The sequence below is a fragment of the Schistocerca serialis genome, chromosome 3 (genome assembly GCF_023864345.2).
Source record: "Schistocerca serialis cubense isolate TAMUIC-IGC-003099 chromosome 3, iqSchSeri2.2, whole genome shotgun sequence".
In the NCBI taxonomy this organism is placed as follows: Eukaryota; Metazoa; Arthropoda; class Insecta; order Orthoptera; family Acrididae; genus Schistocerca; species Schistocerca serialis.
Window position 1 is genome coordinate 622936443 of NC_064640.1, and position 21098 is coordinate 622957540.

The following is a 21098-nucleotide window of genomic DNA, read 5'->3' on the forward strand; positions in this document are numbered from 1 at the left end:
TGCTGGTTAGAACAATAGTAGCGAGTGTAACCAGCGATAATATTAGGTCAGATCTTAGGTAAGAACAGCAAACAACAAGAAGTTAACTGATAACATTAGGATAAAACCTAAATAAAAACATGGAGAAAATATGTAGAACACTGTAATAACTTTAGGACAGGCGCAGGTACATCTGAGAAAAACTGAAAGATATAAGCAACAGACAGTACAATAAGGCAATGAAGATACAAATCATGAACAACGCAGCTAAAGTGACGTGAGTCAACCATACCGACTGGGATTATTGGTGGTCTTCCCTCAGCTTCAAGGCGATTACCGGAAAGCGAAATTTCACAAAATAATGACAGAACATTAACAGAAGGAAAAGAGTAAATCCAAACCATATGTCCTATTACAGAATGAATGGTGTCAAAACAGTGTAAATTATTCCTGCCCTATGATGAAAAGGGTGCCACGAGTCCTCAGCAGGGAGCACGGCCCCCTCGGGGTGAACCAGCACTTAAAAAAACTTGACTTTTGCGGTATGTGCTGATGTACCACATTGGGCTAGAAGCTATAGCACTCGCCAGTGGAGAAGCAAACTGCTAAAATTGGAGTTTTCACGTCTGATGGTTTGACTCCCCAAGTTGCATTATCTAGTATGTTATTATTGGCACTGATCTTCAACTTGGTGTTGGACCGATGTCTCTGGAAAGTTAAAACTCGAACTAGGCTAACTTCCAAGTGAGCGAAATTGACAGAGTGCTCCAGTATCCTGCCTCACCATGGCATTGTCAACTTCCTTGAGTAGATTACGAAGATGAAAAAGAAAAACCTTCGTTTTAGCTGGATCTGTTTAAGTCGGTTTCCTACACAGTACTTTTATCTAAGCTTTCAAATGCTTCAGTGAGCTTTTGTTCCACCTCCTCAAAGTACCTTCTTTGTGCGGCTATTATTCTCTACCGCAGAAGATATATCACGAAAATAAATTCAAATTACAAGAAGTGGAAACGCCATGTGCCTTGACACAAATTTATTCACCTGACAAAAGCTGTTAAATTTATTCGCCTAGCAAAAGCTGTTTTCCATTTACAGTCTCTTGAATCGCAAATGTAGGAAAATACTGCATCAAATGACAGAATACGTGTATAACTCCTGCCATTTCAAACTAAATGAGCAGGTTGTAACGTGTCAAAGTTATTATGCTACTGTAGTTGTCGTTATTCAGTGCTAAAAGGAAATGAACGTAAATAAGCCGCTCACGGCGCTCTGTAGATAATGTAAGAAATAAGTAATTTTTCGATTTCTTATTTCTGAAATTCCTATCACGCTTTGTTCCAGAAACTCGTTTATTCGAATAAATAATTTGTTAATTCGACTGTATTATTTCTCAACTCAGAAGAGTCAGCGGAATTGAAAAAGAGCAGATCAGTCGAAAAAAATAAAGGGGCTGCAATTCGGAGGCCACAGAAACTCGATTTCCAGCGCCCGTGATAGATGAAAGCCGTGGGCCATTCGGAGCTGTCGATACATTTTTCACGGGCGCTGTGATCTCTCTGGCAGACTAATCTCTCGAGCAGACACGTAAGAAGCGGGCTCTGACTTACTACCGAGAGCCGCGCCAAATTAAGCTGAGTAATAGTCGCAGATTATGTGCCGCATCCCTTTAATACTGTAGGCTCCAATAATTTTCCTCCCTTCTTCTCCTTCGCCGTTCGCTGGAAGAGAGAGGGACTGAAGGGCTAATTGCGGTTCCTTTGTGTTATCTTCCGCGATAATCTGCGTAATTCCCAAGAAGCCGTTGCTGATGGCGAGGGATGAAGAAACAGACGTCAAAAAGATATTTAATGGCGTACAACAGTTATACGCGGCTTTCGGCAAACAGTATTCTTTGGAGAGTTAGAGTTATCACAGTTTACTCAAGCAAACTCCGGTCATTAAAATTCTACGTGCAAGAGTGAAAAAAAAATATTCCTACTTATTTACTTCCAAATTCTAGTGATGCGTTTTGCAACTTAGTGTAAGACCTTTCCAATACACAAAGCTGGACTTAGCATTACGGCACGTTCTTGTCAGACAGTGTACGCATAGAACTATATAGCAGCTGAGATAAGTAGAGGTATCAACGCTCTTTAGCAGATATGTTACCATGTCTACCCGAAAGCTATTGCACTACGGGAGTAGGCAATACCGTATGCCTGGGACCTATTTTAGGCAATTAATGATATGCTTTCAGTTCTATGTGCCCAATTTTGGAAATATCACATTCCAGCCTTCTTTGTAGACTGGTGTCGGCAGAGTCATTCGTCCCTGCATAAGCTGCCACGTCACAGTATCTGTAGATCAGAAAATATTCTGTCAAATTTCAAATGCATCTGATCATGTCAACAAAATAATTTGCCCAGGTATCGTAGGAAGGAAAAACTTCTAGGTATCTGAATACTCCTGAGGAAGAAAACATTTAGGTATCGGAATATTCCTGAGGGCAAACACGTCTATGTATCTGAAAATTCTCGCCAAGTGACACAGTCCTTGTTACGTGTCAGAAACGGATGATTGTTTAAATTTGCAATGTGTTTAATGCAATGCGTTCCATTTTTTCCCTTTTAGTTCCTTTAATAGAAATTGAACACTACGAGGTGTAAAATTAACGTTAAGTAATTGACATTCATTGCTGCATAAAGACCTCCTGTATTCGTCTCCGTTCATTATGATCCTCAAATGGTTCAAATGGCTTTGAGCACTATGGGACTTAACATCTGAGGTCATCAGTCCCCTAGAACTTAGAACTACTTAAACCTAACTAACCTAAGGACATCACACACATCCATGCCCGAGGCAGGATTCGACCGTAGGGGTCGCGCGGTTCCATACTGAAGCGCCTAATACCGCTCGGCCACACCAGCCGGCTTATGATCCTCTGCTGTTCCATGTTTACTAATGTCATATTACCATTGATTGACCGATATAATCTATTGGAATCCAATAATGAATCACCTTGCGTGGAGTACCACTCATTCTTGTGGCTTACACACTCCTACATTTACGAGGTGAGTTCAATAAGTATCGTAATGCCACACATTTTTTACTGAAAGTAGGTTGGTTTTATTCAGGTTTAGAATACACCATATTATTCCCCATTCTTTTGGTTACAAAGTCGTATCTTTCAACATAATCTCCGCCCGCGTTGTGCCACTCTAGTGGTCGATGTTAGAGCCAACGTCTGGCTACATTCATCCACGTACTGCTTTCCGCGGAGTATATCCTTCTCTTGGCTAAAGAGATGGATGTCAGAAGGCGAGAGATCCGTGTTGTAGGACTGATGAGGAAAAACAGCCCAATGAAGTTCTGTGAGCTCTCTCGGGTGCGCAGACTTGTGTGAGACCTTGCTTTGTCATGGAGAAGGAGAAGTTCGTTCCCTCTGAGAGTAGCCCAATGCACTTAGAGTTGATCGTTGCCTCATGAGGGAGAACATGGAACAGAATGGCCTCTTCAGAGTCTCAGAAGACCAACGTCATGACTTTACCGGCTCAGGCTGCTGCTTTGAACTTTTTCTTCGGAAGAGAGGTGATGTGGTGCCACTCCATGGATTACCGAATTCAACGCTATGAAATTTCAGTAGAATATTTTTTACTAGATATACGAACTTGGCCGCGCGGGGTAGCCGTGCGCGGTCTAGGAGTCTTGCCTCGGTTTGCGCGGCTCCCCCTCCCCCCCGCCCCCCACCACCGTCGGAGGTTCGAGTCCTCCTCCCTCGGGGATGGGTGTGTGTGTGTGTTGACCTTAGCGTAACTTAAAGTTAGATTAAATAGTGTGTAAGCCTAGAGACCGATGACCTCAGCAGTTTGGTCCCATAGGAACTTACCAAAAAATTAAATTTTTTTATACGAACTTGTTACATTTTGGCAGATTTCTCACACCCGGAAAAACTTTTTTTTCCTGAGTAGTTTTTGTAATTTAAAAAGTAATGCACTACACAAAACGATAATGTTATTGTTTAAAAATATAATAAGAAAATTTATTTCTCATCTATTACACGGCTGGTTAGAGGTACAAGCCTGAAAAGTGTCCCAAGTTAGAACACTCTCCCTTACTGTATTGCGCTAAACATAATAGACTGCTCTGAATGAAACAAGTATCGCGTCACTGGCAGTAAATATGCCATTATGGATATTACAAAAATTGTTGCACAAGTTATTTTCGATGCCGAAAATATTTTCGTATAAAACATTCAACCTATCCTTGTTTCCAACTGACTCAAAATAAAGCAGTAATACACAGTGTTTAACCGTTTAGATACCCATTATAAGTCTACCATGTTCAGTTACACTGTCATTAATACTGCATAGCACATATAGATTATCAACTCGCGGGTTGGGTAACTGTGTTTTTGATGTATTTTTAAGATGCAGCGGGGTGTGATGAATGTGTGAATTTTACTTGATAGTATTAAAATCGTTTTTTATATTTTAGCTATAAGAAATATTCTGTTCTCTCTCTTTCGCGAAGAGCAGTTGACCGTCTCATGTTGTGTAAATGTGTGACTGAAATTTATCGTCCAGTTCAGCAGGTTCAAGCACACGCCTCCGTGGCCGAAGTCTGCAGCGGTCGTCGCTATAGATTTCGACAGCACCTTCGATAAAGTGCGCCACCGTTTCCTGTTTTCGGCGACAGCCCGTACGGGCACACCCTCTACGTCCATCGACGTCCTCCGACGTCTTTACAACACTGCCAGTTCAAGAGTCCAAGTCAATGGACGTTTAGCAGCGCCGGTACCGACCCGCCGTTCCAAACGGCAAGGGTGGCCCCTCTCTACCCTCCTGTATGCCATTGCCCTAGAGCCCCTCATTGGGGACCTGACAAGCAAACTCTCTGGCCTCAGCCTTCGCCAACACACTTTTCGTTGTCGGTCATATGCTGATGACTTCCTACTCCTCATCCGCTCCGGCTCAGAGGTTCGAGCAGTCCTCGAACTGATTACGCGTTATGGGGCTGTCGCTGGCAGTGCCACGAATGTCGCCAAATCTACTGCAATGTACTTTCGACGAGGCCTCCACGAAGGTGAACTGGAACCTCTGCAGCTTGTGCGTACGTTACCGTACCTGGGCATTACCGTTACCCCCACGGTCTCACGCACAACGGCAACGAATTTCCGTCGCCTGTTACACGTCATCCGCAGCGACGTCCGCCAGAACCTCCTGCGCCGCCAGGACACACTTCAATGCGCTGAGTTTCTTAATTGTTACGTGGCATCAAAATTGGTCTTCAATGCGCAAGTTCTCTCTCTGCCGACGGCGATTGGGCGCAACCCTCAGGCGGTCTTTGGCTATTATCTCACGGCTGGTTCCATGTTTGTCAGTTATGAGACACTTACCCTGCCCCCACGGGATGGTGGCCTCGGGCTCGTCAACGTCCGTATGCGGGCTGCGGTCTTGTATATGAGTATCATGAGAAGACAGTGAACCGGATGGGGCACATCTCTAACACGCAACGATTGAGGTCCTCCTGCCAGCTTCCACCTCACCACCGGTGTCTGTCGGCCCCATCGTGTCTCATTTGTCTCACATTTAGACCTTTTTCGTCGACTACAGTTACACACATACGTCCCCCAGATACGCGTCTGCCCAGGACTAAAGGTTTTTACAGCTTACTATTGCGCTGTGTTCCCCGGAATGTGATGGAGACCGAACATTCCTCCATCCAGTGTCTCATAGCGTGGACTACAACCCACCAGCCCTTTTTCCCTACGGACGTCCGGCCACTTTGGCATCACATAGTCAACAGGAACTTTGCCACGAAACAGCGACTGCACAACATTGGTTTGTCGGATTCCCTTCTTTGTCTCCTTTGCCAGTAACTCGAAGCTGATGACCACTGTATGACATGCACCCCTTCGCAAAATATCTGGCGATTCGTGCATCTCCGAATGCCACCAGACACGATCGAACTGCGAATGTATCTATACCCGGAGGACAAATATTTTCCCACCACCAAATATCATGCCATTACGTGGGTCAAGGGGTGGGTGGTCGGTTACCTCTTCCGTGAGGGACCTAAATCCCGCATCGACTTCTGGAGCTATTTAAGAATAGACCATGCAGCTCTAGAAAAGACGCCACTTTACCGAAGATTACTTGCTAATTATCTTCGAGGGGTCTTTGTTAGACCTCCAATAAGTTGGGGAGTGCCTGGACCTGAGGGCACCTACCTCCCCCCCCCCCCTCCTGCGATGTCTGAGTTTAAGCCACCTATAATCGATTCTATCTCCGACCTCCGCGGATGGGAGAGCCGTAAATTGCGAGAATGTCACTTCTACTTTTTCTGTTTCTTTTCTTTTTCTTTATCCAGTATTTATATTTTTTTCCTCTGGCGATTACGTATGTTCCACATAATCTCATAACAGTGAAAATGACAAAAACAAAATGAAAATGAATAAACAACAACACTTTCCGCTTGTGTTGATTCCTGTGTCTATTACTTTCCTGTGCTACACAGGCTCGGTGGCGGGCCGTGAGGGGGACACTGTGGCCAGGCCTCGGGTTTCGATGCTTCAAAAAAAAAAAAGTGGTCGCGGAAACAAAAGGTCGCTAACCTACGCTTGTGCGGTGACCCTGGACCCGGCTGTAAGCCCGGTTCGAATCCTATTGTTGCAAAAAAATTTTCGCTGCCAGTGTTTGGACGGAACGGGGAGAAGAGGTGGTGGTGTGAGATTTATGATCATCAGAATTTGCGCCAATGTTCTGTTTTAAAAACCAAACCTCTGTGCAGTGTCTATTGAAGTGAGGGTATGTGACACTATTAATGGTGATTCGCTCGTCGGATAGCGACGTCAAGCTTGGCAGCCCCCTTGGTACGATTGGCGAAGAATAGGCACCGGTATACATCCTCTTTCTTCTCTCATCATCATCATCATCATCATCATAAACATTACACTACACTCCGCACACACACACACACACACACACACACACCCACACACACACACACACACACACACACAAACGAACATACACACTATATACATATGTGGCGCAAAATTTGTAATTTTGAATCAAACTCTAAAATCGAATATTGTTCCCATATTGCACCGAATTTATGGTATCTACAAAAATTCTTCCCGGCTGTGATGCATTGGTTCTTGTTTTTTCGATTGGTTAAATGTTTTCTCTGTTATTGTCGCTTGCCAGCTTCTTCATCTCAGCATAGCTTTTACATTCTGCATCACCGACATTGTGAATTATACACCCACACATACCTGTGGTTCGTTCCTTCCATCATCCCTTCATCTATAGTTTTCAGCAATGACCTATGTGGTAACGGTCCGCCTCGGTGGCTATGTGGTCAACGTGGCTGGTTGCTATGCGGAGAATCCTTGGTGAGAGGGCCATAAGTGGGTGAAGTCAGCCTCTACGTGAAAGAGAGTTAGCAGCTCCAAGATCCAGAAAACCGACACCTGCCGAGAGAGAGGTGTGCTGTCCTAATGTCCCCCCCCCCCCCCCCCCAAACTGCATTCAAGTGGCGCCATTGGAAGCAGGTGATACGCCGATCGGTCGTTCCAGAGTGGCCCGTCTGGGACATCCTGTATCATCGTTCTATTCTTTATTGGACATTTTTTCTCATTGACTTAAAGCAGGACGTCTCCATTCTTTACTCGATCAATCCATGTAATCATCAATGATATCCAGGAACTGCTTCAAAAATGCAGTAACCAGCCACTTCTGGTATAGTTTTATTTTATGCTGAGATGCGTTGCGGACTTCAGAAAGTAGTTTACACATGTCGTCCCTCGATAAAACCATCGCGCAACAAGAGTGGCGCATAGTCAACTTACAAGGGGACCTTCCGGTCTCCAAAATTCAGTTCGGGATGAGACTTAACAGGTTAGTGGTATATCTCAATGGTGTCCACTCATACAAGTCTTGAAGCGCAGTATCCAGAAAATTCTGAAAAAAAAGAGCGGCTCTAAAGTTTTAAAAGTAGCTCATACATATCTCATATATGGGTCATAAGTAACAAGGTGGTAGATATGTGAAATCGCTCAGTCAGTAGTGTGGTAGACTGCCATGCGGCCGATTTGGGTTTGGTCCTACATACCTACCGCTATGGTTCCTTTAATTGTTTTAAAATTATAACAACTGTTAAATAAAGTTAATGACCTAAATAATAAATCATAAATAAATTCATTTTGTTTATGTAATGGCTCTCGCAGGCTACTTAAAATGTAGTTACACTCGTCAATACTTCCTTTTTAAAAAGGTGAATAATTTCAAATTCATATTTAATGGAGGTAAATTAAACCGTTAATTACTGTCATTACAATGTTATTACAAAATTGGTTGATATCATAAGCTGTGGAAAGGTTATAAATATTCGTTGTAAATTCGAGGAACCAGTGTCTTCGTGGAAAAGTGGAGTATAGCTGTTGCTCTATTGCATATACAAACAGGCAGACGGTCAGGAAGAGTCAAGGCCGACACAGAATTAATCGAGCAATGGGCCTTACCTACTACAGTGCCAGTTCATTCCTGACTTTCGTAGAAATTGGAGCGTTTTGTACTGTGAAATATTATCGGAATTTTTACAATGTTGTGAATAAAAAATGTCTGTCAATGCAGACATCGCGAAAGTATCAAAAGCTGTAGATTCATTATACAGTGAAGTGTAGAAGGTAATGTCAAAAGATACGGTCGTTTATTACGAAAGCTTGCTTAGTGAAAATAATTTTGGTTGCATCGGAATCTTTAGCGACAATTTGTCATGAAGTGAGGGCGAAGTAATTTTACAGACGTATTATGGACATGTTGGCAGAAAAATACTTGTGACTGATGATGAACTTGCTCGCGAAAACGAAAACTGTGAAGGTGAACTTTTCGAAAAGTGCGAAGACTACAGCTCATCGGATGAATATGAACCATAAGAAAAGAAGGCAAAGAAGTAGACTGTCTTTCTTTGGATTACAAAATTAACGATGTTAATATCGCAAAGGCTCACCCCACGTGGAAACTACAAACATTACAAAAAAGGGCTGCAGCCTGGTTAGAAAGAAGGAATATTTATCCCAATGGGATAAAAAAAGGAGGCAATCAATTTGATAAGTACGCAGAATCAGCTCCTGGACGTGAGATCGTTTTGTTAAGGCCCGAGAGAATTATCAGCAAGTGAGTGCACAGATTTTACAACAGTGGGCTTTACCAGCAGCACAACAGTTTACAGATTTTGAATTTAGAGCTTCAGACAGCTTGGGTCATATACTCAAAAATAAGAATGGAATTCGTCAGCGAACAATGACATCATTTGTTTCAAGAAAGAAACAGCAACGATCGAAGAAACCTTGGCCGCTGCAGACACTTTTAGAACCCAGACGTTAAAACTGATATCGAATTTCAACGATGAGTTTCTTATCAACACTGACCAGACAGGTGTTTATTAAAGGGTATTTAAAATGCATTTTGCTCTCAATTTTTCGATTATCTGATAAAATATTTCAATTTCGGTTGTTTTTTCTTTCCATGATGTCAGTATCAGTCGGTGTACAACTGGACTCTGGCTGTCAAAGAAAGCAAAACTATTTTCGTCAAAAAACACGACATAAATAAAGTGACGCATATACAGGGTGTTTCACTAAATGTGTTTGCCTCTGTAAGTTACGAAGTAATAGGCGACGGAAATATTTATTGCGGTAAGTCACCATAAGAAACGTTACACTGTATGCGGTGCTATGGACATAGTTGATTGTCTTATTATCCAAAGATTTACAGCAAAAAGATACAATTTTTTAAATGGAACAATAGTTGTTTCTATCATGAACTAGAATCATTAACACCAGCTGTGTATACAGCAGTTTAAATTACATTCCTATCACTTTTAATTTGGGAGCTGCAACCCTTCAAAGTTTCAGGGGCAGATACCTCACACGCTGCGCATAACGCAACGCGCCTTCTAAATGTGCAGCCGAGTTGTAATGTCACCGGTGTCACGGAGCGAGAAGCTTCCCCGATGCGCTGTTAGACTGTCGACTGTCGCCGCACACGGCGACCGTATACCCGACAGTTCGAGCCACACAAACAAACATGGCTCAATATACCACAGTGACTGACATCGGATGAAGATGGCATACACGAACAACGAGTACGTTGACATGTTGCTGATGCTCGGCGAGCGCCGACACGATGCCACTGAAGCAGCCATGGCGTACGCCGTGAGATATCCTAGGTGAAGAGCTCCGGCAGCCATTACGTTCTTACGTGCCGAACAAGGACTTTGGGAAACAGGCAGCTTGGTAATGCGCTGCGGTAACAGACGAAGAACTGCAAGAAGTGAGGAGACGGAGGTGTTTGTTTCAGCTGCAGTACACCACGATCCTCATACCAGCTTACGAGCCATTGCTGCAGTCGCTGGTGTCAGTCTCACATCTGTGTGGCGTATAGTACACGGCCACAGGTTTCACCCGTAACGCCTATCACTGACCCAGGAGCTGCAAGGGAGCGCTTTCCGTGCGAGAGTTACATTCTGTGAATGGGCCACGCGTAATTTTACTCTGGAGTCTTTAAAAGGTGTTATGTTCTCTGATGACTATTGTGGAAGAACTAAACAACAAGTTTGCAGGAAGGTGGTTGGGGCGCCATGGTCCTCATTCATGACCCGCAAGGTCGCCCGATTTAACACCATTAGATTTATCTTTGTGGGGATATCCAAAGGATCGTGTTTATGTCACTGAGCCCACATCCCCAGATGATCTAAAACGGCGCATCGAGGACACATGTTGCTCCGTAACACCGGCGATGTTACATCTCGGCCGTAGATCCTTTAGAAGGTGCATTCCATTGTATACTCAGGAACATGGACACACATTTGAACATCTCATTTAAATCAACTTGCCACAGCCAGAACAACCATCACCCACCATACAGCCATGTGTTATGTACAGCTTGCGGTATCTGCCCCTGAAACTTTGAAGGGTTGTAGCTCCCAAACTAAAAGTGATAGAAATGTAATTTAAATTGATGTATGTACAGCTGGTGTTACTGATTCCAGTGCATGATAGAAACAACTATTGTTCCATTTTAAAAAACTGTATCTTTTTGCTGTAACTCTTTGGACAATAACACAATAAACTATGTTCATAGCTCCGCAGGCAGTGTAACGTTTCTTATGGTGACCTACCGCAATAAATATTTCTGTCGCCTATTACTTCGTAACTTACAGAGGCAAACACATTTAATGAAACACCCTGTGTATACCGCTCAATATGCTCTCACTCTGTCTGGAAACACCCTACCTCAAGTGTTTACAAGAGGCAACCGGTAACGTTGGTCCCCGACGTTAAAAACTTCAAAGAATATGATCAAAATTATAAAAACGATGTACTAACGTCTTCCAAATCTGGGAAGATAATGGCAGACCTGTACACTGACTTTCTCTTGAACTTTTATGTGGGTTCAAATGGTTCAAATGGCTCTGAGCACTATGGGACTTAACATCTATGGTCATCAGTCCCCTAGAACTTAGAACTACTTAAACCTAACTAACCTAAGGACAGTACACAACACCCAGCCATCACGAGGCAGAGAAAATCCCTGACCCCGCCGGGAATCGAACCCGGGAACCCGGGCGTGGGAAGCGAGAACGCCACCGCACGACCACGAGATGCGGGCTTTTTATGTGGGTCAAGAACGGTTTCTGTTAATTATTGACTCTTGGAATGGATAATAAAAGCCTGGATTATACGACGAAATCTTTCAGGATAACGAGAAATCCGAGAGGGTGTTCTTGATACGTCGTTGCAACTACAAAAATGCGTGATATTTTCGCCAGACGCGTTTCTATTTATTAAGGTAACGCATCATCAGTGGTCTGTAATTAAGTTCTTTACATTCTCATTTGCTGTTTGGATCGGAAAACAATTCGTTAAGAATAGATTGATTTGTACTTACGGTGATTTTTTTGTCCGATTTCTCGCTTACATCGGGAAATGCCATCTGCTAGCACATACTTGTTTTTCTGTGATACGCACTCATAATTTTGGTCTAATTTTTAGATGTTCTGCAGCACTGTGCGTTACTCACAACACACTTTTATGCACACCACTGTATTTTGTTTGTTTATGTACTTCAAGTATATGTTGCTGTTTGTGTGTTGTAGTGGTGCCAACATAACCTTTCCACTACTTTGCCTTTGACCTACAACTTTTTTTTATGGGAGGGGGAAACCATGATGAGTGGACGTAAGTATATAGGAGTGTGATGGAGTGTGAGTTAGAGGAGAAGGTAAGGAGCGAGAAGTGAAATGAAACTGTGAGTGTTGGGGGAGGGAAAGTGAGAGGGGTGAAAGATGGAAAAGGCTCTTTTTCTTTTTCGTGTAATTTCATAAGTTATTCTGTATAAAGTCTGGTTTCCAACATGTACAGTTAACGTGATTCCCCCGAAATGTACTCCACTTGTTCAACCATGTGACGTCTATTTTTATAGACAAGTAAAAAATCCGGTACAGCGCGTTCAAAATTGCGCTTATCTTATTGAAAAGAATAGAGAAATAAATTCTCGTCAAGACTATATAAAAGTACAATCAAACATCAGCTGTCATTGCCAATTTTTAAAGAGATGATCAGATACGCCTGGTATGCTTCCAGACTATCTGAAGAACGAGAAGTCTTTAGGAATGTCAACGGAGTATGTTTTTCTACAGATCTTTTAAAAAAATGTTGTTCCTGTAAACAATCGTCATTCTTAAATTGTGCAAGATGCAAAATATTTTTCTTTCCAATTTCTTTTATGAGAATTACCATTCTGATGCTTGCCCATAAAATACAAAATTAAGAAATGTACATAACACTGTAAATATTGTTATATCATTGAAACTCTACCCAGAATTTTGTGACAGTGATAATTAATTTGGCTCCATTAAAAATGCATTTGAAATTATTCAACATCTTAAAGAGAAAAAATTGATAACTGTAATTTATATTTTAAGTAGCTATGACGGCCATTTCATAAGTAAAATAAAACTATTTATCATTTAACTGATAATACTTTAAGTCATTAATTTTATTTGACTGTTGTTATGATTTTTAAAACAACTAAGAAAAAATAAACAAACCATATCGCGAGATTTGTAGGATCGAACCAAGATCGATAGTATGGCAGTCTACCACCATACTGACTTAGTTTTTTTTAATAATCTCATTTTGTTCGTTGCGGACGTCCCATGACACCCGTTGAAGTTCTTTGTTGATCCTTTCACTCAGCTTTTATTTTTTATTTTTTTATTATTATTACAGAGGGCAGCTAACCCTCTGAACGAACACGCTGAACTACCGTGCCGGCGATTGGCTCAGCTACTTCACTTACCTGATATCTGGCTCCTTATGACCCGTATGTGAGGTGTGTGTGACTTACGTTTAAAACCTCAGAGACTTTTTTACGGAATTTTATGCATAGTGTGCCTTAAGACTTCTCTGAGTGGACACCCTTAAAGTATACTACTAACTTGCGAAGTTTCGTGCCGAACTGAATTTCCAAGACCGAAAAACTAGAAGTACCGGGACAGTGCGATTCTCGTGGCCAAAATTCAGACGATATCAGAGGTAAATACAATGTCGCGCCCAGCCTTAGTGATATGGTGGCAGCTATTTGACCGGGTTCACACATAAATGGGTGATACTGATCGTGAAGTTCAAATCTTGCACCATGAGATTTCCACCTTTTCGACAAGCTTAATTAACGTCTGGGGGGAAGAGACTTTCCAGCAACGAGAACGTTCACTCAGCGGTTGTAGAATGGCTCCGCGAGCAAGCAGCGAATTTCTATCCTCGAGGGATTGAACGATTGGTAGAAAGTTCCGACCGTTGTTTACAGTGACTTGATGACTATGTTGAAAAATACTGTCATGTCGTATAAATGTATTACGCCAGTAGAAGACGGGTGATGGCCTGAAGCTCGTCTTGACATAAGAAACGAGCTTCTCGTCTAAACATTGAAGGCACAAGGGTTGTCTACCGGCCGCCGCGTCATCCTCTGCCTTTCGGCGTCATACAGATGCGGTGTGGTTGGGCATGTGGTCGGCACACAGCTCTCCCGGCAGTTTAGTCGAATTTCCAGACCAAAATGGTTCAAATGGCTCTGAGCACTATGGGACTCAACTGCTGAGGTCATTAGTCCCCTAGAACTTAGAACTAGTTAAACCTAACTAACCTAAGGACATCACAAACATCCATGCCCGAGGCAGGATTCGAACCTGCGACCGTAGCGGCCTTGCGGTTCCAGACTGCAGGGCCTTTAACCGCACGGCCACTTCGGCCGGCTTTCCAGACCATAGAGCTACTTGTCATTGAAGTAGCTCCTCAATCAGCATCACGAGATTGAGTACACCCCGTATCAGTACTCTCACCAAGGTAAGTCCTTGGCAGTACAGTGAACAGAACCCAGTTCCTCCGCGTGGCAGCCGTCGATAGAAGGCAATGGAAATCTCGTAACTCCATCTGTCTTTGAAAACCTCGTAATTCCAGTAACCAATAACTCCATATCAAAGAGAGATTTGGAAGCGCATGGATTCTCCAACCTGTCAATAACTATTCTTCTACTATATAGTTAAACATGTAGCAACGTTATCTCTATCACTTTACAAATTTTTTGAGAAACCGTTTTTGCTTCTCCCGTGAAATTCAACAAACTGGAGTTACGAGGTTTTCATTGGCTACCATCGACATCTACGCTGACCATTCAGCTACGGAAGCGGACTGTCGCAAATTAAAGCTATACAAAAAGTGGCTGGCTGCTTCTTCAAGTAATGTAGACCTCAGATACGGAGTCCAACCGCGATTAACATAAATTAATATTAACAAAATGCCACTGCAGCATTAAAAATGCGGTGGATACAGACTTGAATATAACTGCACCAGCGAACCTGATATTGCTTCGCTATTGCTAAATGTGTGTGGGGACTGGATACACGTCCTTATCTGGTGTATTCCCGGGAATTCTGTCAGGACGTAGATTTCGGCTCCTCGTTGTGACATCGTCCACTTTGAAGATACGGTACTTGAAATTATAACAAATCATACAGCAAATGCATGAAAATGACTCCATTGGTTTCGTTTCTGTTTTTATTGATTTTAACATTGTTTAAAATGTTTTGTTCATGCATCAATTTCAAAACTCCGGAAAATACAACAGTTTTCGTTTTTTGGGTAAATGTCTCACCTTGAGCCTTGCTAATTGTTATTGCAAACAAAACACTGATAGGGAATGGACTCGATTAAAGTAAACAGGTGAATTGGTTGGGATCATTGGTATATGGAGTATGAGAGAGTCCTTTCCAGCTGCTTGATCTGGGTGACATTATTTGGCATACTTTTAATCTGCCGACGGGTAGCATTACAAGGTTTCGGACGATTCCGGTTGGATAATAGCGTTGTAATCATAAGCCGATAAGCCATAAATACAACTTTCCTAATGTACAGGTTTTCTGTTAAATCGACGCCGAGGAAGAAAACAAAACAGCACTTTGTTGTGTATACAATTTTTGTTTAACATTATGTAAACGGAGAAACATTATATAGCATAAAGGCGAAACCATTTGTCTGTTGGTTTAAATGCCCTGCTACTGTACTTAAAACCGATTGTGAGAAAGGAAACGAAACTACACATTTACACTGCTCAGAACTTTCTTGCTCTGTCTACTTTTCGCACCCTTAAAGAGCTGTGCTGATGGACTGAAAAGCACTTAAAGAAAGTCAGATATTTAGTAGAATAACGGATGGACTGAGGCCTTGCTAACTACCGCCAGCGGCGACAGGCGGCAAGCCCTCGCTGGCGCGACGTCCGATCTGCGGATAACACAGGATTAGGCATCGGCTTTATTCTGGCCGGCAGGAAGTCGTAAGATTGAGGCGGGCCACTTGAAGCTGCAGATCAATACGGCTGAGCCTGCGGCGGCTTCAGGGTCAATAGCAGCCCGCCCGCTCGCTGCTGTGGCCACGCGCCACGCACGTGGCCCGCAATCAATACGCAATAGCCGCAGCCCGCAACCCAACACTAATTAACCCCTCAAATCCGCACATTTCCGCCCGCTTCCGGTCTACCTATCTCGCCGCGGGTCGCTGCACTAACGTTGCACACCCTTACGCGCATGCGCTTTTCAACGGTAGCCATTGTTCGGGTCATCGAACCTACGCAGCGTACTGGTCTCGTATGACATACTACGGAACAATAGACTAAACGGTCGAAGATTTTAGAAGCCAAAGTCAAATTCCACAACTAATAGCATCTGTCAAGATATATCGCTACCACTGGAAATTTAAAACTGATTATTTATAAAAATGGCAGTTACGTTATAAAAAAGTCGATTACTGCATTCAGCCGTCAGGAGTGTACTTCAGATCTAAAAAATAAATAAAAGTCAATATATATGGATTGGAAGAATGGCAGAGGCAGTAACAGCAGGGGGTAGGCACTGTCGTCAGTGCGTTATAAGTAACCCCTGTTCAAGTAATGGATGACTAGCTTAACAGCAAAATTAATAAACTCAATCAGGAGAAAGTGAATTCCAAATACTTTTAATACAATTTTATAAAAATTAATTTTATAAAAATTAATAATTTCATTTTTTCACGAATTTGATGATCAAAAGTTGGAGCCACTTTTGCAGCTAACCTTTATCACAGAATGTAATACACTGAGGTGACAAAAGTCATGGGATACCTCCTAATATCGTGTCGAGCCGCCTTTTGCCCGGCGTTCTGTAGCCAACTCGACGTGACATGGACTCAACAAGTCGTTGGAAGTCCCCTTCAGAAATATTGATCCATGTTGCCTCTATAGCTGTCCATAATTGCGAAAGTGATGGCAATGTAGGATTTTGTGTACGATCCAACCTCCCGATTATGTCCCATAAATGATCGATGGGATTCATGGCTTTCGACCATAGGTGGCCAAATCATTAGCTCAAATTGCCCCGAATGCTCCTCAGACCAATCGCGAACTATTATGGCCCAGTGACACGGAGCATTACCATCCATGAGTGAATGTAAATGGTCTCTAAGTAGCCGAACATAACCATTTACAGTGAATGATCGGTTCCGTTAGACCAACGGACGCAGTCCATTTCGTACAGACACAGCCCAGACCATTATGGAGCCACCACCAGCTTGCACAATGCCTTGTTGACAACTTGGGTACATAGGTTCTTGGGGTTTGCACCAAGTTAGAACACTACCATCGTCTCTTACCAACTGAAATCTGGACTCATCTGATCGGATCATGGTTTTCAGTTCTCTAGAGTCCAACGGATATGGTCACAAGCCCAGAAAATGCGCTGCAGGCGATGTCGTGCTGTTAGCAAAGGCACTCGCGTCGATCGTCTGCTACCATAGCCCATTAACGCCAAATTTGGCCAACCAATTCTCGTCGTACGTCCCAGATTGATTTTTGCAGTTACTTCACATAGTGTTGCTTGCCTGTTAACACTGACAACTCCACCCAAACGCCGCTGCCCTCGGCTGTGAAGTAAAGGCAGTCGGCCACTCCGTTGTCGGTGGTGAGAGGTAATGCCTGAAATCTGGTATTCTCAGTTCAGTCTTGACGTTGCGATCTCGGAATTCTGAATTTCCTAACGATTTCCGGAATGGAATGTCCCAGAAGTCTAGCTCCAACTACCATTCCGCGTTCAAAGATTGTTAATTCGTGCGGCCACAATCACGTAGGAAACCTTTCCACGTGAATCACATGACCACAAATGACTGCTTCGCCAATGCAATGCCATTTTATACATTTATACTTTGTGTACGCGATATTACTGCCATCTGTATACGTGTATATAGCTACACCATGACTTTTGTCACCTCAGTGTACAGTCTAAAGCAGACAAACAAATGATTATTGTTTCATAAGAATTTGATGAGTTATTCAAGAGAAAGAGCTTCACAAACTGAAAAAGTCAACAATGCGTTGGTTCACCTCTGGCCTTTGTGCAAGCAGTTATTCTGCTTGGCATTGATTGATAGAGTTGTTGAATGTCCTCCTAAGCGGTATCGTGCCAAATTCGGTTCTACTGGTGCGTTAAATAGTAAAAATCCGCAGACTGTTCGAGGTTCCTGCCTATAAAGCTGCAAACGTTCTCAATTGGGGAAGGATCCGGCGACCTGGACAAGGTAGGTTTTGACAAGCAAGCAGTAAAAACTTTCGCTAGGTGAGGGCAGGTATTATCTTGCTGAAATGTAAGCCCAGATAGGCTTGCCACGAAGGGCAATCAAAAGAGGCGTAGAATATCGTCGACGTACCGCTGTGCTGTAAGGGTGCCGTAGAAGACAACCAAAAGAGTCCTATTATGAAATGGGATGGTACTGCAGACCATCACTCCTGGTTGTCAGGCTGTATGGCGGGCTACAACCAGGCTGGTATTCTACCGCTGTCCTGGAGTCTCCAGACACATCTTCGCTGGTCATCGGGGCTCAGCACCGAAGACAATTCTATTCCAGCAATGTGGTTCCATCCATCCTGGGTTTACGTTTCAAAGTGATTGACAAAAGCTCCCTGATCCACCTAGGTCTCTCGCCAACAACGTTTGGAGCATTATGGGCAGGGCCTTCCAACAGGCTCCAGAATTTGACGATACAGAACGCCAAGAGGACAGATTTGGCAAGATACGCAAGAGACCGCGAATGTAGTTATTATTCGGAAAGGGTTAGATAAAGATCCAACAAATATAAAATCCTACAGACCAATCTGCTTGATTAACATACTAGGAAAAATATTAGAAAAGCTACTAGCTGACAGACTGGCTGCACATCGGGTGCTGCGTGGGGTGAGCGACAGGCAGTTCGGCTTCAGGCCTGGGCGATCGACATCTGATGCAATCGCCCTGGCTGCTGAAGTCTGTGGCTCTACCCCACATAAGTACGTGGTGGGCATCATGGTTGACATCAGTGGCGCCTTCGACAACCTGTGGTGGCCTTCGCTCCTCTCCTGCTTGCGGGAGAAGGAGTGCCCAGGGCCGCTACATGGTTGTCTGAGGAGCAATTGCGAGGAACGGGAGGTCTGGCTATCATCTTCTAGCGAGAGAATTGGAAAATCTATAACAAAGGGCTGTCCTCAGGGTTCTGTGTTAGGGCCCCTGTTCTGGGACATCCACATGGAGCCTTTACTAGACACCCTACAACAAAATGAAGAAGTGCTAGAGGTGATAGCCTATGCAGATGACCTCCTCCTGTTGGTCGGCGGCCGTAGCCGCGAAGACATTGAACCTAAAATAGAGAGTGCCCTAAACAAGTTACAACTATGGTGCCAAAACACCAAAATGACGGTGTCACCAAGTAAGTCCACCTATTTACTACTGAAGGGACAATTAATCCGTAAACCGACTGTACGAATCGAGCGCTCGCCGGTTCTTCGGAGACGTGACGCACGATACTTGGGCATCATCATTGATGAGAAGTGAAATTTTGGGAAACACATCGAAACCGTAACCCAGAAAGCCCTCCAAACACTGAACAACCTCATATCCATAGGATATAAAAGATTTCATCTTCCACCTCATCTCATAAGACGCTATCATAATAGTATATTAACATCGATAGTGGATGACAGCTCGGGAGTCTGAGCACGCAGGCTCACGAGGGTGGTGCCCGCCATGACAGTGAGAAGGGTTCAAAGGAACATGATACTTAGATCGGTAGGGGCTTACAGAACATCACCAGGGGGAGCACTACTAGTCATAATGGGGCTTTGCCCCCTGGACATTAAAATCAGGGAGCAGGCTGCATGGTTCTGGATTAAGAAGGGAAATGTAACAAAAATAGAGGAGATCTTAGGCAGTGGGGCAGGGGACAAGGGTGAGATTCGGCAAAGGGGGGTACAACTATGGCAAGAACTGTGGGATACGGATGAAACAGGGCGCAGGACATACGAGTTGATTCCAAGCATTAGAGAACGGCTAAAAATGAAATACTTTGAACCCACCAGAGGACTAATCCATTTTCTCACTGGACATGGGCCTTACCCGGCATACTTATGTCGGTTCGGGAAAAGGGCCACACCCGCGTGTGAATGTGGTGAACCGGAGGGCACTCCCGATCATTTGATTTACGTGTGCCCCCTCTTCAATGATGTTACTTCCACACTACGTGACCAACTACCCGACCATGACACATACCACCTGATAAGACAAGAAGACATCTTCCAAACACTGAATAGACTTGCCAACGAGGTATCACAAAAAGTGCTAAGAGAATACATGAGGGAACAAAACTAAATAGCACAGATTACGACAAATACGCGCCCTACTCCCATACCGCCTGTGCGTGGATAGGCCGACCCTATAGTCTGGAATCCGCCACGTACGGGATTAGGGGGGTGGGGAATAAAAACAACCAGGATTTGACAATGCACTGGAGTTGACTTAGGATAGAACTAGTTAGTAGAAATTAGACTAGAAATCTAGATTTAGGAACATGCAGCGATTAACATCCTGGCCTGCCCAGTGTCAGGGGCACGCTCATCGGGATTAGCTCGATGGGCAAGGCAATACAGTAGGTTTGTATATTTCTGACACATCTGTGACGCTGCAGGAAGTAGAACGTAGGGTTAGTTAAAAATCTTAGAAGTTAAAAACAAATATCTGTATATAGCTGCCCATTGTAATTAGATTATAGCTGTAGCTCACGACTTTATATATTGTAATTAGCTGCTAATTGTAACAACAGTAGCAAGTAAGACCCACTAATCAAATAAGGTAGTGGGTTATGATGTGTAAATATTATTATTGATGGTAAATAAAGATGTTTTTTAAAAAAAAGATACCCCTGTGGAGGACATCCAACAACTCTATCAATCAATGCCACATCGAATAACTGCTTGCATAACGGGCAGAGGTAAACCAACGCGCTACAGACTTGCTCAATTTGTGAAGCTCTTTGTCTTAAATAAACACTCCAATTTTTCTGAAATTGTAATTATTCGTTTGTCTGAACATGTACATGATATCTACCGTCTTTCGTCCCATTCGGTTAATTTCTTTGTGGTGCGTCTTTTTTTTCTTTTGTCAAGGCTATGTTTTACACATAGGCTGACATGAATTGTTTACATAAGAATTGGAAAGCTTGTGGAGGACGACCATGGATAAGACCA